The sequence below is a fragment of the Petromyzon marinus genome, chromosome 40 (genome assembly GCF_048934315.1).
Source record: "Petromyzon marinus isolate PM22_M1 ecotype Great Lakes invasive population chromosome 40, UKy_Petmar_22M1.pri1.0, whole genome shotgun sequence".
Lineage (NCBI taxonomy): Eukaryota > Metazoa > Chordata > Hyperoartia > Petromyzontiformes > Petromyzontidae > Petromyzon > Petromyzon marinus.
The window spans coordinates 11,080,747-11,098,426 of record NC_133706.1 but is presented as its reverse complement, the minus strand read 5'-3'; the positions used below and the strand labels follow the sequence as shown (position 1 = coordinate 11,098,426).

Below are 17,680 nucleotides of genomic sequence, written 5' to 3'. Positions count from 1 at the left end.
TGTGCTGTGTTTGTTGTTGTGACGTTCTTACCCGCCCCGACTGGACATCTGTGAAAAAAGAGCTTCATAGCTCATCGGATTCCTCCTGCAGTACAAATAAATATTCAGATTCTGTAAAGCCCTCGCCCGGGGGACAAAGGTCAACGTAAGGTTGCCGCATCACTTTCTATTCTCCCCGAAGGTAAAGAACCACCCCCCCCCCCCCAAACTCTGGGGGTCAGTTTTACTCACCCCCCCCATCCCCCCACCCCCCCATCCCCCGGCTCCTCCCCAACTTCTGCTTCGTGGTTACACGAACGATGCGCGTCGCGTGACGAGGAGAAAGCGCGACAACGACCAGCGGTCACGGCACGTTGCTGCCACCGCTGGAGCAAGGACCTCCCAACGGAGAGTGTTTGGCCTACTCTTCCACGGTGGCCTGACGCCTATGGGAGAGGTGGGAGTGTAACCCGCACTTTTCCCCACCACGCGCGACCCGCCCGGAACGACTCGCCGTGGTGTAGCCCGTTTATACCGCCGGGCAGGCAGAGGACGGGGGAGCGATTTTTAGGGAGCGTTCTCCGTCGTCTCAACCACCGCTCGCCACGAGATGGATTCGAACCGGCGACCTCTGCATTGTGCATCCATGGCGCTGAAGATTACGACCACGGCGGCGTCACCACCGTCACGGCGGCGTCACCACCGTCACGGCGGCGTCACCACCGTCACGGCGGCGTCACCACCGTCACGGCGGCGTCACCACCGTCACGGCGGCGTCACCACCGTCACGGCGGCGTCACCACCGTCACGGCGGCGTCACCACCGTCACGGCGGCGTCACCACCGTCACGGCGGCGTCACCACAGCGTCATCACTGTCGCGATGCAACAGCCTTCTGTCAAGATGTTGCCGGATGAACGCCTCCCCACGATCCGTTTGGTCTTAGGATTTTTTTCTGATCAGCGTTGGTTGAAGGAAAGACCCAGGGGCCGGTGAAGATATCACCCGCCACTGATGTTAGCCGTGGCCAGAAATTTCACAGTGCAGCGCACTAACCACAGCGCCACCGCTCCGCCGCATCCACGGACAAAGCAGCTGTACAATCGTGGCGGTGACAACGACGATGATGATGATGACATCGGACATAATAGCTGGGATTAGAATTACACGGATGGCAACGATTATGCTGACGATGAACACGCCGACGACTGCGGAAATACAAACCGCAGCCTTTGTCCTCGTGACTCATCGCTCGAGCGTCATTTCGAAAGTGCAGAAACACCGAAATTTGGTTTGCGCAAGATAAGAGGCTCAGATTATCTGCCAAGCAGGGGGAGCCGTGGGGGGAGGCTCTTGCACGGCGCCGCGTGCCATGCAAGAGGCCCGTCAGGAAATGCAATATGCCTCCTAGCCCCACAGTGATCCGCATTCTCATGCAAATGCAAAGCTGTCAATCGTTCATCACGACCCCACGTGCGGCGCGCGCACGCAACGCGGCCAACAAAAATCAATCATCATTTATCCGTCTGCTTGCCCGCGGCTGGTTGCAGGCTACAGCAGGGCAATTATCCCGCTTGCCTCCATTGAATGAATACGAGCAAGGTCTTCATTAGCATTGAGTGATATCGCAACACGGGCCAGATGTTTCCATTGGATGTATGCACCGATAACCCCGGCAATGACGTCTGCGGGGTTTGTTGCTCCAATACTTGCCTGCGGGGCCAGTTTTCAGTTTTCATTTTTTATATATTAGGTGTAGCCCTCTGAGCCATTCGGCTCTTGAATCGGGTGCAACCGCAACAAACAAAAACATGAACAAGAAACATCTGAAAGTGACTATGCGCAAACATCAAAATCCAGGAGAAAACAGCAAAGTCTTCCAGAAAAAGCACCGCATATCAATGCTGTGTGCAAAAATCCCAGTGGGATGCAAGTGAAACAATAACAACCATGAGACATTTTTAGATTAAAGTTATCAGTCTAACTCTGTACTACAACAAACAAATATGGCTAAACCAAACAACTTTTCGAAATCACCAAAATAAAGCTATAAAAGCAATGTAACTGTGATTGAAATTTTACAAAAACGATATACATAACATGTGAACCCAGAGCCTGCCGGCGATCCAGGGCCGGCAATCCGGGGGATGGTGATCCGAGTTGGTGGGTTGCAAAAACAATCAAGGAGACGTGACAGAACCCAGGGGCACATATGCTGTGCGGAGCTGCACGATCCGATTACACGAGTCATCGATTACACGAGTCATCGATGACTCCACTGGTAATCGTTTCCATCCTTCGGCTAATTTGGATGCCATGAAAATACAAAAGTTGGAGTAAAAATATACATCTGCCCTTTCCACGTCTGCTGCTGGATAGGATGTCATAATAATTGACAATTTTGTAAGCCGCATTTTATCCGTAGGTTCCAATGCGCCACCACCGTGTATGGAAGGAGAGCCTGCAGGATGTTAACGGCCAGGACTAGGCAGGAAGTGGGGGTGGGGAGGTAAAGGCCAATTTAAAGAGGTGAGTTTTCAAGATGGGACTGAAATAGCTCTAACGACCCCGATTTCCTAATGACCAAAAGCAAAGAGTTTCATAGTCTGGAAGTTGCACGATGGTAAAACTCGATCACCCCAGGAACAGAGCCTTGACCTCGGAGTACTTAAAAGAAGGCGATCAAAAGATCGCAGGGACATCTACGTACGTATGTTGATCGTCTTTCGCACCGTACGTAGCCAACCATGCTAATCGGAGGCGCGGGGAAAGAGAGTAAACGTTGGAGAGCCAACACGGATGAGTTCCTGCCAACGTTGTGGGGCTAACCCATCGGAAGAGCATGTCAATGACGTCGCCGGCTGCGTCACGGTGGGCGTGGCAAGTCGGGGTTTGCTGCCTTCGGAAGGGATGATGTTGGGGTGGCTTCCACTTTTTTTAAACGGGTCCTTCCAGAGTGGTCAGCGACATTAAATGCAGTTGATGGGAATTATTCGTCGATTAATCGACGACAAAATCGACTAATTTCCCCAGCTCCAGTTAGGCAACAACCGACCGTTCCAAGGACGCCGCTTTCCTCGTGGCCTCTCGTAGAAGAGGACCCTCCCTCTCGGTAGAGCGTGTGGCGATGATTGCGAAAGGGTCAAGGACTTGTAAAACGTGGCCGGATACAACGGACACGTACAGCCCGTTTGTCGATTCACTTCTAGGTGAGGGCCACTCAATACCTTGCGGTTTGTGAGGATCGTGTGGCTATACTTCACCACGCTGGTTGGTTAAGGGGGCAGGGGGCAGAACCAATTCTAATCCAACCCGCTACTGGCATTAGCTGTGGCCAGCAATCGGCTAAGGCTAACAAAGTTCACATTGCAGTGCGCTAACTACTAGAATCAGAATCAGAAAGGGTTTTATTCGTCATGAAAGTTCACACCCACACGGAATTTACTTTGGCAGGATGGTGCATACATTCAACATATAGGAATCTAAAATCTTAAATAAGTTTTAAACAAGTCTTACTATAATACGGGTTAAAAGTCTAACACCAAGGGGCTGAAGTATATAAAATTGAATAAATATCAAATATAAAATAGCTTTAAGATATAAATAAAAAATAAAAAATACAAATAGGGTAACATAGTTAATATCGGCAAGGTGTCATTATGTAGATAAAATGTTAAAAACAGTGTAAGCCCTTGGCCTTATTTAACAGGCCAGCAGCAGATGGGAAGAAACTGTTTTTATGGCGTGAGGTTTTGGTCCTGATGGACCGGAGCCTTCTGCCGGAGGGGAGTAGCTGAAACAGAGAGTGTCCAGGGTGGGAGAAATCGGCCATAATCTTCCTCGCTCGCCTCATGGACCTTGTCGTGTGCAGGTCCTCGAGGGTTGGTAGATTGCAATCACCTTCTCAGCAGTGTGGATGATACGCTGCAGTCTGCTCTTGTCCTTGGCAGTGGCAGCAGCGTACCAGACGGTTATGGAGGAGGTGAGGATGGATTCAATGATCGCTGTATAGAATTGCACCATCATTGTCTTTGGCAGGTTGAATTTCTTCAGCTGCCGTAGAAAGTACATCCTCTGTTGAGCTTTCTTGGTGTTCAGTTCCCACTTGAGGTCCCGGGAGAGAATAGTGCCCAGGAAGCAGAAGGACTCTACAATTTTGACTGGGGAATCTAACAGGGTGATGGGGGTGAGTGGGGCTGTATTCTTCCTGAAGTCCACAACCATCTCAACTGTCTTTAGAGCATTTAGCTCTAAGTTGTTCTGGCTACACCAGGTCACCAGATTGTCAGCTTCCCGCCTATAGTCAGACTCATCCCCACCAGAGATCAGCCCAATGAGGGTGGTGTCGTCCGCAAACTTCACCCCTATCACTATAATTCACATGCCAATATTATTACAAATAATTTATTGGAAAAAAAGGACGTCTGATCTCAATGGCGAACGTGGGAGCATAGCACAGCACGGCGGATGATTATGTTGCACTGCCTGCAACGTAATCCCGCGAGCCCTCTGACAGGCTGTTTTGTGCGTGGAGGTCGTCTCTCCAAAGCACTGCCCAGGCTCAACCCCTGCTTGGCTTCCCAGATCCGTCCGGTGCTCGCCGAGCCGCAGTGGTTTCCGGTTGCTGAACGAGTACACTGCGAGGTCGCACTTGCTCAGCAACAAGTTGCTCGACACAAATTAACCACGCTACCACCTCGCTGATCTCGTCAAGGAACATGAACCATCACGCGGCACTCCCGTGGTCATCCTCGCAGCAGCGGCGGCAGCTCTTCGCTAACCATCCAACAAAGACGACGGCGCTCACCGCATCGCACGGCGCTTCTGCGGCCGTCTGGAACGCTCTTCCCGTCCGATATTAGGAAGCCACTGGAGCAATGCACTTTGAAATCATCATTTAGATGAAAAACTCATTTCTTTAGAACTGCTTATTGTATTGTATGGGTCTTTCGGTAAAGCCGCATAAATAGAAAAATAATTTAAAAAAATATCACGACGTTTCGATCGCAACACAAGCAATCGTCTCTCTCACCTGAAGACGGTTGCTTGTGTTGTGATCGAAACGTCGTGATATTTTTTAAATTATTTTTCTATCTACGTGGCTTTACCGAAAGACCCATAGAATATGTATTCCTCCAGTCACGAATTATTTAAGTCAAGATTTAACTGCTTATTGTATTTAGTTTGTTATTTCCCCCCCACACCACCCCCGATTAGCACGGTTGGCTACATACGGCGCTAAAAAGTTCATCATACAACATCTCCATTATATAAAAGGCAAAGTTGTGAATATGTGTCTGTTCAAAATGTTTAGCCTACTTCCCGACATGCAACTGGAAATTTGCCATGTGGGTACTTTCCAGACTGTACACCATGCACAAATTATACAAATACACTTTTGTTTTTTAGGGGATGGGGGCGGGAGCTTAATAATGCATTTTTTTGCACGGCAAGTGAGCTGTGGTGTCAAATCTGTCATGTGACCCGCGCATGTGGAAGCGTAACGCATTGTAACGTAAACTCGTTGGTTCTATTCGGTAAAGTCACGTGGCTCATTGGGACATTGTCTACAGGAAACCCACCCACACAGATTCCTACTTGAAACCTGATTCCCACCACCACCCAACTCAAAAGAATTATCTCATCAAAACGTTATACCACAGGGCTCATTGCATTTCGGACCAACACCACCTGACCAGTGAATTAAAACATGTACATCTGGCCCTCAAGAGAAATGGATACTCTGACCGTACCATCCGCCAAGCTGTTTCTCCCTCTATACAGAAACAACCACTTGATACTCCGATCAAAACCATCACACTACCATATATAACAGGCGTTACTAAAAAAATCTCCAAAATTCTAAACAAACACAAGATCCTGGTCCGGTTCAATACAGTACACAAAATCCGTGACCTGATCCCATCCGTGAAGGATGTCATTCCTGACTTACAGTACCCCGGGGTTTACAAATTGAGCTGCACTTGTGGTGATTGCTATATCGGGGAGACGAAACGACATGTCTCTGACCGAATTCGCGAGCACAATTCAGATTTGAAACACGGCAGAACGAATTCTTCTGCCGTAGCTGACCACTGTTACAACGCTGTTGGTGATCACGATATAATTTTCTCCGATACCAAGGTCCTTTGTAAACCCACGGGTTTTCATCAGAGATTTATCCACGAGGCAATTCAGATTTACAAACACAGACACAATTTCAACCGAGAAGATTGTTTCAAATTAAGCAACCATTGGAAAGATGTTCTAAATCATACCAAACATTAAGTAGTGATATACCGAACTTTAATTGCAGCTTATTTCACTTCACACCACATTTGTAAACTCCCCTCCCCCTCCCCCGTGCCGGTCCTCGACGTTACGGGCATTCCCCTTCACACTCCCCTCCCCCTCTCACCCCCTCCTTGCCGGTTCTATTGCACTTTCCCGTCATTTTATGCTAATTCCTTTGTCAAAGCGTTTTGTGTCCTCCCACACAGCTTAAAAGGACGCGACCTGGGCTGGACTGTCTTCACTCCAACGCTGACCTCGTGACAGTACGCTTCACCTGATTAAGGCCACTTGTGTTGTGGCCGGAACGTCGTGATTTTTGTTGTTTTATTTTTTTACCTACGTGACTTTACCGAATAGAACCAAAGAGTATGGATCCTTGCAGTCACGAAAGCTTCCAATCTAGCATTGTAGTGTAGTGGTTAGCGCGCCACGCTACGAACCCGGCGACCCGAGTTCGATTCCCGCTCACGGCCACTGCCGGTGACGATTATTTGAACCGGTCCTGGGCCTCCCCTAGGTCGACTCAGCCTCAAACGAGTAACTGGTGTGTTGTGTGTGAACATCGCCACTGGGGAGACAAAGGCGGCCGCCCGTGGTGAATCCAAGTCCAGGGCGAAGCCGGGTAGTACAGCTAGTACAACATACGTCCCACAATTACGGGCGCACGCTCCTGCCCCCGGGGTGCGAGCCGCCTCGCCATCATCCCATCATCAGCCGTGCAGGCTTTGTTTCAGTGCGGCGAAGTAATTTCTGATAAATGTCAATGCGCGCAACTGCGCATTATCGTGCGCTGCATGCGCTGGAAACAATTTTTGCATTGCGTGAGAAGAGCAGCAGCAGCAATGGGGGGGAGGAGGGGTCGCGACGTGACGCTCCTCAGCTGGCAGTGCGCTCTCTGCGACGTTTCGTGAAACGCAGGATTAGTATTCGGTTGGCACAGCGCGTGGGTTGCACTGCTCTGCAAAAAAACGCAATGCCAATGTATAAGACGGCCGCCGCGTCGATTGCGTGTGTTGCGAGGCTTCTGTCCGTAGCAATTTAATGAATCGTCACGATTCGGGGGGGGGGCGGGGGGGGGGGTGTCTCTATTCGAGAATCAGTCAAGAATCAATCACGATGTTTAACGCAGCCGTCAAAGAGTAGCAGCCTCCATTTGCTGGAGTGGTCACGTGAATCCATTCAACACATATGAATAAAACAGCGTCGATGATTAAAACTTACGATTTGATACGTGCATAATGAGCACGTGCTTCGAGGAGATGGAGCGATTGAGTCAACCGGCGTTCAGGTGCGAAGTTGGATTCTTCCATTGCAGGGTCGTGAAAGGTGACAGCGGCTCTAGGGATCCCTTCGTCCAGCAGCGTATTGTTCACAGCTGATGATGATTATGATTGTGAGCTTAATGATAATCGATATGGCTTCGTGAATATTAATTGACTAAGCGATGCCGCGTAACATAGCTGACAAACGCGATGCAACGTGGGTGTATAGAGGGGCGTCCAAACGTGACCACACCTCACTCACGGCGCCGCACGGAAACGTTTGGGAATGTTTATTTTATATTTATATTTTCATTTTATATATTGTATAAAGTGGCAGCTATAGCCAGAGGGGAGAGAGTAGGGGCCTCGAGCCTGCGATTGAACAAAGGGCAGGCAGTCGACAGCCCAGACTCCTGGAGGGAATGAAGTTGCCTCCCACACCCAACACTCGCACCACGTTTCCCAATATCCCACACCCTGCACTCGCACCACGTACCCCAATACCACACACCCATCACTCGCACCACGTGCCCCAATACCACACACCCTGCACTCGCACCACGTGCCCCAATACCTCACACCCATCACTCGCACCACGTGCCCCAATACCCCGCACGCGTCACTCGCACCACGTGCCCCAATACCTCGCACCCATCACTCGCACCACGTGCCCCAATACCCCACACGCATCACTCGCACCACGTGCCCCAATACCCCGCACCCATCACTCGGCATGTCACCTCCCTGCCTCGTGCCCCCCCCTCCCCGTCCCTCTCTGTCTCCATGACGTACGCCCCAAGTCGATCTCATCATTATTTTCATAATGATCGTCTTCATCATTTACTATTTATTCCGTGTGTCCCCTGCAGTGCATCTCTTTCCCTCTATGCCCCCCATGTCCCCCATGCCCCCGCCCTTCTCTGCTCCTCGTGTCTTCAATGCCTCCTCCACCACTCCCCATGCACCGTGCTCCTTGACCCTCGCATTACCGCGCCGAGCATCGGTGGGGCGCGTGCGCTCACACGGTGTCTGACGCGATTGGACAGAAGCCACGTGCCGGGCGCGGCTTGGATTGGTGATGTCAATGGAATTCCTCTCGTGCGGGATAAGCCAAGCCCAGCCCCCCACCCTCAATCTCCCCATCTCAAAGCTCCCCTCCCCCACCTCTCCCCCCACAGAGCTGAAAAAAATAACCACAGAAGGAAAACTACATAGTCGGTGAAACAATAAATGCGTGGAGTGGCCGTGTGGCGGGATTGTCAGTGGCAACAGGAGAACGTCACTTGAGTGGCTGGATTGTCAGTGGCGGCAGGAGAACGTCACTTGTGTGGCTGGATTGTCAGTGGCGGCAGGAGACGTCACTTGTGTCGCTGGATTGTCAGTGACGGCAGGAGAACGTCACTGGCTGGATTGTCAGTGGCGGCAGGAGACGTCACTTGTGTGGCTGGATTGTCAGTGGCAGCAGGAGACGTCACTTGTGTGGCTGGATTCTTAGTGGCGGCAGGAGACGTCACTTGTGTGGCTGGATTGTCAGTGGCGGCAGGAGAACGTCACTTGTGTGGCTGGATTGTCAGTGACGGCAGGAGAACGTCACTGGCTGGATTGTCAGTGGCGGCAGGAGACGTCACTTGTGTGGCTGGATTGTCAGTGGCAGCAGGAGACGTCACTTGTGTGGCTGGATTCTTAGTGGCGGCAGGAGACGTCACTTGTGTGGCTGGATTGTCAGTGGCGGCAGGAGAACGTCACTTGTGTGGCTGGATTGTCAGTGGCAGCAGGGGAACGTCACCTGACAATCGTCGTCATCATCGGGGCTTCATTTATCGCTCGATATTTTTTTCCGAACCCTGACAGCCTGCCTTGGAGTAGGAACTACAGTGCAAGGCACGCCAACCCATAACAATCCTATATGACGTTACCCTCTGGTCCTATAATCATATGAACCGGTTACGGCCAAAATCAGGCGAGATGGATGTCGCGCGCCACACACAGACAGCCCTCCGGAGCATTGCGGCTGTGAGTAAGCACCGATTAATATCATCGGCCATCATCAATCCACTGCTGGATTGCACGGGCGAGGCGTCGCCATCTGCCACACGGTGCTTTGAGCCCCCTTCCAGAGGCCACGCTCCTCCGTGGACCCCACTGCCGCGGCTCCCGCTGCAGGGTCCCGCAGTCCGCCCGCCAGTATTAGACATGTCAAGCACGTTTACAACTTGGCGTAAGACGATAGGACGTTTCCACACACACACACAAAAAGACAAAGATCCCCCGTGTAGCATGTAACAGACTGTTGTGGCAAATGCTGTTCGCGAGCACCTAATGAAGGCCGGCACGGCACACGAGGGGGTGGGTGGCCAGCGCCACGCCCGGCCGCCTTTGTCTCCCCAGTGACGATGTTTCACACGCCGCACCAGGAACACATTTGAGGCTGAGTCGACATAGGGGAAGATCAGGACCGGTTCAAATAATCGTCACTGGTGTTGGCCGTGAGCCGGGAATAGAACTCGGGTCGCCAGATTCGTAGCGCAGCGCACTAACCGCTACACTACCCCGCGTCCACACACGCACACATGCGATAGGCAGATATCTGCATCGGTCCTCGTGATTTCTGCAATTGCTTAAACAATGGGATGGTAAAACGGGTTACATTGTGTGCAGATGATCACCCACCGCCGCCCCCACCATCACGCACCACCCCCCCCTCCGCGTCCACACTCACGTGGAGAATATTAAATGCGGTTCAGTTTCTCCATTTAATATAATTCATACGATTTCATTATTTTCACGCCTATGAGCAAACCGCCACTTAGTGCCCCGCGTCTCCTCGTAAGAGAAGCAGGGATGCAGCCCCGAGAGTGTTTGGATGAGCGACCACCCTGCATGCCGGGCGGGTTACGTAGCTGGCAGGAAAGAGCAGTGCAGCAACAACATTTGTTGTACTGCACTACGCTCCAACGTCTATGCTCGCCCGCCTGCTCCATCCAGCACTGATCCAGCGTGATGAAGTATGGCCAAACTGCCAGGACTCGCACCGAGCCGTCGATTGATAATGGGCTGTACCATATCATCACCAGTCACGTTAAATCCACTGCTGGATGAAAGCATGTCCCAAGCCGTTTCCATTTCTAACGATCCATGGTGTTGGTGGGGGTAGCACGCGTAAAGGGGGTGGCACGCGTAAAGGGGGTGGCACGCGTAAAGGGGGCCGTACACGCACACACGTGGCACCGTCCCCTTCCTTGGCCCATAATCAGAGGGGAGCAACAAAAACAAAGATCCCCCGTATAGCCCTAATAGACTGTTGGGGCAAGTGCCGCTCGCCAGCACCTATGACGGCCGGCACGGCACACGAGGGGGTGGGTGGCCAGCACCACGCCCGACCGCCTTAGTCTCCCCAGTGGCGATGTTTAGACACCGCACCGGGTACTCATTTGAGGCCGAGTCGACCTAGGGGGAGGCCCAGGACCGGTTCAGACAATCGTCACCGGTGTTGGTCTTGAGCGGGAATCGAACTCAGGTGGCCGGGTTCGTAGCGCAGCGTAGCGCTAACCGCTGCACCACCGCTCCCCCCCCCCTCCACACAAACTCACACCGACGACGACTATTAGCCGCCATTCACCACGACGAAGCGACGGTGTCGGTCAACCACGGTGCTTGTGCTGGGCTCGGTGGCCACCTTTCTTATTTGGTTTAGTGCGCACCCAAGTGAAGTGTGCGGGAGGTCACGGGACACGGTCCCAGGTGGCGATGCGTTGGCTGAGCGAGATGGAGAGCGGCAGATGAACCTCCTGCGCTCACTTCACCCCGTGGCAAACAACAAAGAGGCGCACGGCTACCCGAAACCCACCGGGCTTAACAACACAAACAACAATAATAATCTCTCCTCCTTCTTCCCTAGAAGAGTTATTATTGAGTAGCGTTTAAGAGCGCGGTCAATAAATACACAGATACGTGCATTGCAAAATCGCAGAGCAATATTTTAACCCCTCTGTGACCCGCAGCAGCAGCAGCAGCATCAGCGCATGTTGCTCGAGTTAACGGCCGCTTTTGACGTTCAGTCCCGCGCGTGGTCGACGATAGTCACGAAGCAGCAGCCAGGGGGAAGACGCGCGCCGGAGAGGACCCTCAAACGCGGCGGTGGGGGCCCTCGTGCCGCAGAGCAGGCGGCGCTGGTGTGAATTGCTGCTACGTCGCGGGGTTGATCGTGGGATCATGGCGGCGGGCCCGGGGAGGCTTTCATCGAGCAGTGGATCGATCTCGGCCGCTGCTGATGGCGATTACGACGATGAATGAACATGCCATGTAAATATATGAACCCATAATGGCCACAGTAACGCAGCAGCAGCAGCACGCAATTTCACCTCCATCCATCCAGCCAGCCACGTCTCATGCATCTACTCACCTCGTGAATCCGAAGCGCTCCGAAGAGATGATGATGATGCTGCTGCTGCTACCACGATGTAGTCCTCTCTCCTCGGGGAGAAATGAGAAGGGGGTTGTCACCGATGATCGGACGACGCAGCGGGGACCGGTGTGTGTGCGTGGGGAGGGGGGCCCAATGAGTGTGCGGATGAGAGGGGGGTAGCACCGAGCCAAGCCGAGGGAGGAGGGGGGTGGGGCGAGAAGGAGGTGGGGATGGGGGAGAAGATGGCTGATTCTACCGGGCTGTGTGGGACGTGGGGGGGTGACGCCACGTGGGGGTGGTGGTGGTGGTGGCTCCGCTCGTAGCTCTGAGAGAGCCGCAGTCGGGAGGGACTGAGCAAGCGACAGCGGCGCATTCACACGCAGCCCGGCATCACGCGCCCTCCCGCCCGGCGTGGCCTGTGCCATTACGCACGGGACTATGGGGGGGGGGATGTGGAAGTGCGGTGCGTAAAAAGGTAAAAGTGCAGCCCTGCAATCGCCCTGTTCGCGCCACTGTTGGGGGAAAGGGCCTCTAAATAGGAGCAGACACAGGGGGACCTTCCCTCGACTCCAGAGGGGTTGTTTGGCGACCTAAATAACAAGAAGAGCCAATTTTTTTTCGAATTCGGTACAAAAAACTAAAAAACTCAAGAGCCGCAATGCACGTGAATACGAGACGGCGATGGTCCTTGATAAATCACGGCCAAGCAGCAGTCCTTAAAGAGCCGCAAGCGGCTTTTGGAGCCGCGGGATACCGACCCCTGCTCCCTCGAGGCGTGTGCGTGGCCTACCCTTCCACGCTGGCCAGGCGAACAGATGGGCGCATCCACACACTCAGTTTCACTTTATTTATTAGGTATAGCCCTGTGAGCCATGCGGCACTCTACCCCACTGCACGCAAACTGACCGGTTCAATAACGGTGGCTGTGTCCGTTTAGACTGAGAGCAGGCCGGGAGCGTTCAAGAGGCGTTTCCACCCCCCTCCCCATTGTTTGAACTGCCGTGCCCGGAAATCGAACCGACGTCCAGCCTGCTTGAAACGATCGCACCGCGGCAGCACACGGGGCAACGCGGTGCCGTCGGGCTAAATCATCGGATGTCGTGGACGTTCTTTCGCGTGCTGCGGAGTTCATCGGCGATGTTACACAACGCAAACCATGTCGGGTCCGAGTGGAGCGCATATGTAGCAAAATATGCACGCATACAGCTCACCTCCTTCACGTATATGTCTGTCCACAAAGACAAAGATCCCCCGGATAGCCTTAACAGGCTGTTGGAGGCAAGTGCTATTTGCGAGTAGCAGCAGCACCTACGAAGGCCGAAACGGTACACGAGGGGGTGGGTGGCCACCACCACGCCCGACCGCCTTTGTCTCCCCAGTGGCGATGTTGACACACCGCACCAGGTACTCATTTGAGGCTGAGTCGACCTAGGGGAAGGCCCCGGACCGGTTCAGATAATCGTCACCGGTGTTGGTCGTGAGTGCGAATCGAACCCTGGTCGCCAGGTTCATAGTACAGCGTAGCGCCAACCGCTACCCTGCCGCTCCCCATATTTCTGTCTGTCCACACAGAAAAACGCGTTTCTCACACCACACATCCCGTCGGCCCCACTGCAACATTTCAGCAGCATCGCTTCAAGACGAGCGGAACTTCTGGACCGGTGTCGACACGCGGGGTCTCGTCGACAGACTCGGGCTTGCTTCAACCCTTCCGTGAAGGCGATGGAGCGCATCGCCCAGCTGCCGATGTTCCGATGAGGTTGACGGTTCCACTGCCGGTGTCTTCGGGGAGGAGTGTCAGAGCCAGGAGGTGCGATCATTCGAAATGAGCTGTTTATCAGCGACGTCGAGACGGGTGGACACTTGCCAACACAGCCGATGTTTGCAACTTCTTACCGCGGCACCGATTTCAAGAGCAAAAAACTGTCAGCATCTTGTGTGTGTGTGTGTTTTTTTTTCTTCCAGCAAAACAACACGGTGTGTATATATACAAATCTGGATGGATCAGCTCTGAACATCGGAGTGTGCGACAAAAGGGTTTCAAATCGGCAGTGCAGCACTTACATCATTGACAGTGGTGGCAAGCGTGCGCATGGTATGATGAGGTCCTGCTGTTCTAAAAAAAAAAATGCCCTCTCGCCAGGTGCGATCGTTCTGTTGGCTGTCAAATTCGCCCCCGGGGAAGCCATCCTAGCGGTGTCACCACGAAGCACGATGGTGGCACGCCTCTGGCGCCGGGAATCATTCGGCCGGCCGCGACGATAGTCCCCCTCCGTCGAGGATTTAACGACCGGCCCTGAATGCGAAGCCACGACCTCAAAATGACCTTTAGCTTTGCCCCTGGCAATTTTTTTTTAGTTTTTTACTCGATTGGTCTAAATAATTTTAATGACGAGGACTCGTCGGTGACGTCTGTGACGTCGTCTGTGACGTCGTCTGTGACGCGGCTCGCCACCAGCAGCGCGGCGCGCGCGGTGCGTTTGTCCAAATCCTCTCCGACCGGTTGATTTCCCCCTCCACCTCCCTCTCCACCTCCCTCTCCACCTCCCTCTCCACCTAATTTAGACGTGAGCACACAATGTGCGAACCCGCAGAGTTCCCGTGTGTTAGAGAACAGGTTGTGTACATGGTGTTAAACAAAAACGTCAATACTTAAATGGGACTATCGTTTTTAATGGAACAAGAACGGATAATACACTGTCACGTGACAACAAATGTAAATGTTAATAGCTTCAAAAGGTCAAAGGGTCTCCCGCTTGTTCGCCATCGTTGCCAACGCGTGGCCTGGAATCTTCTCCAAGTGATCTCCAGTGCCCGCAGGCAGCATTACATTTCTCGCGGTGTTGTTGCAAATTCTCGGAAGTGTTCACATTTTTTTAAGCACCCTGCACTATGAAGCCACGAAGACGCTCCCGACATTTTAGTCCAACATCGAATTTCTTCAAAGCCATGGATTCCCCCCCCCCAACCCTCTTTAATAGTTGTTGCTGTTGCTCGAATGAAGACGATGATGCTCGCTTAGCGGGGCACGGTGCGTGCGTGCGGTGCGGCTAACGGGATGAGCGGACCGTACCATTCGGTGGGGGAGTGAAAGGCGCGTGGACAATTAGCCTGGCATAGATAACAGGCGGAGCGGTGCTTACCGAGGGGGCAAAGGGCGGGCGGGTGATTGGCTCATTTGTGAGAGAAGAGGGGGGGGGGAGCAGCGTGCGGCGAACTCACACGGCCACACTCCGGAGAATGGGGACAAAAAATGAATGAATATGCAGAGGCTCCGGTGTGCGCGCACACGCACGCGCGGACGCACGTCCACCGTAGCGGAACGTGCTGACACAGCGAGAAGGGAATTACCGCAGCACACCTTCTCTCAACGCCACCCCCGTCCACCCCTCTCCATCTCGATAGAATGGAACGCGCCGCCGCTGTGCCCGGCTGCAGGCAGAATCACACCCCCTGGTGCATCGTCGCATGGAGCGGTCCCTCGTGCATCGAGACTCTGCCAATGCGCAGCGCGCCGCTCCCACAGGGAGATCCCAGAAGTGCCTTCCACCTCCTCCCACACACATCACCGCAATTGAAAAGTAATTTGTCTATTCACTGCTAGATGAAGGCCTCCACACGACATGACCATCCCTTACGGTCCAGTGCTGCCGCCGTGCATCTTACAAAGCGACATTCACTTAATTTCGTGACTCCCATCTGCACGGTGGTTCTCCTTTTAGATGTGTTCTCTCCCTGGGCTGCTATGCTGTCACCAGTCTCCACTTCATCCAGTTCCACGACGAGTAGCACCCAAGTGCAGATGATCTCCCTTACTTGTGTTATTCCGAGATCCGCGCCTAGTTTTTGTTCTGCCTCTTGCTGCTGTATTTCCAGGCATCCACCCGTGCAATGCCATTTGTACGTACGCGGCGTAGACGTCGCAAGACGCCAAGCATACACAGCGGGCACGTTTATATTGCTGCGGGAAAGACGCAATTGGTCTTCGTAAGAGGGAATGGTGATGCTCTTAAGCCTGCACAGGGGCATGGAGTTGATACACACGGGGCGCTGCGGCAGAGGAGTGCCCGAGCATGAGGGCAGGACAGGAGAACGAGGGACCCCCCCACTGAGCGAAGGTCGAGTCGGGGCTTTCAAAGAAGGCCTCGGTTGCTGGAGCGGAGAGTGCGTGGAGGGGAGTGGAGTGAGATGAGAGGGGAGAGGTAGGAGAGTGCGTGGAGGGGAGTGGAGTGAGATGAGAGGGGAGAGGTAGGAGAGTGCGTGGAGGGGAGTAAGAGTGAGATGAGAGGGGAGAGGTAGGAGAGTGCGTGGAGGGGAGTGGAGTGAGATGAGAGGGAGAGGTAGGAGAGTGCGTGGAGGGGAGTGGAGTGAGATGAGAAGGGGTAGGCATGGGTGAGTAGAATGATAATCTGGAAGATGGTGAGTATGATCTCTAAATTTATCATGGGAGCGAGTGGAGGGAACTTGGTAATGGTGCGACTATGATGATGAGGGGGGGGGGGGGGTGGACGCGCCCCTCTCCCTTCAAGATGTCAGCACTCCGGCCAGCACCTCAGATTGTCATGCGCTGCTGCAGCTGGGAAGAGGGAGGAGAAGACAGACCCAGAATGTGTGGATGAATCGGAAGAGGTTGGAAGCAATGCACCTTTCATTGTGATTGTAATGGTTCCATTGCGCACAAATGATGTGTGCTCTCTGCAAACATCCGTAGTAACTCCATAATGCAGGATTGTTTTGGGTTAGATCGCGTAAATATATAAATGTGTCGTTAAAACCGCCACCACCCGACACAGCCACATTTATATATTTACGCGAGCTCACCCAACAAAAACCTGTATTATGGATATTGGTCGCGAAAGCGTACGTGTTAAACATGTAGTACTGTGTGTGCAGATGTGTTCCTAATAACACCTTGGTCATGACACGCGCAGTCTTGCCAGAAATCAGAACGGCTATTTAAATGTTTGGCGGAAGAGAATGACAAATGCAAAACCCGAGGGAAGGAACTAAGCATATACAACAAAGTCAATTTGCTTTTGTTGTTCAAGATATACTGAAATGTAACACGAGTAGCAACACAACACTCGCATCGTACACGTCCCATAAATCACAACTCAATCACAGCCCTTTCCCAACCCGTTGCCAGACAGAGGCTTTCCCACGTAATGTCGGTAATTGGCAGTAGTTGACCATACTTCACCATGCTGGTCAATGCGGGTTGGTGAGGTGGTGGTGGTGGTGGACTGAGATAGCACTTTCCACTCGAGTTGACGCCTCTTCTACTGTCGACCAGAAGCCGGACACATTGATCCGTCAGCCTCGGCCTGTCAACGCCGCGCAACAGACTCCAATAAAAGTTCGACACAAGACCGGTAGGCAGTTCTCAGCAGAAATAAAATCCTGCCACCGCCCGAACGCAGATGCCACTTCCCGGAGTGCCCGCGTCAAAGCTGGATACGTGGCGACCCTAGCCACCACCACCACCACAGGTGTTATTCGCTCCCGGGAGTCAAACTCAGGTGCAGTAGACGATCTAGCTGCTGCACCACCACCACCACGATTCTGGTGACCCAGGTCCCGCTTGTATTAAATGAGAAACCTATTCTGGTCTCCCGAGTTCTTATCGTGGTTCAACAAAATCAACTTGAAGCCGACTCCGTTTGTGTCATGTTGGGGGGGGGGGGGGTGTTTGATTACGTTGTTTAAATTCAACGCGAGGTTAACGCGACAGCAGCGACAGC

At 53.0% G+C, this 17,680-nt stretch overlaps 1 protein-coding gene across 1 annotated transcript in view; it reads right to left on the bottom strand.

Annotated features, from left to right (window-relative positions):
• Positions 1 to 12,310, bottom strand: part of LOC116950803 (synaptic vesicle glycoprotein 2C-like) — a 38,851-nt gene extending 26,541 nt beyond the window's left edge. Inside the window, exon 1 of the mRNA XM_032968880.2 lies at positions 11,937 to 12,310. The gene's annotated coding sequence lies outside the window, so the exon portion shown is untranslated. The remainder of the gene's footprint in view (positions 1 to 11,936) is intronic.
• Between the last annotated feature and the right edge of the window lie 5,370 nt (positions 12,311 to 17,680).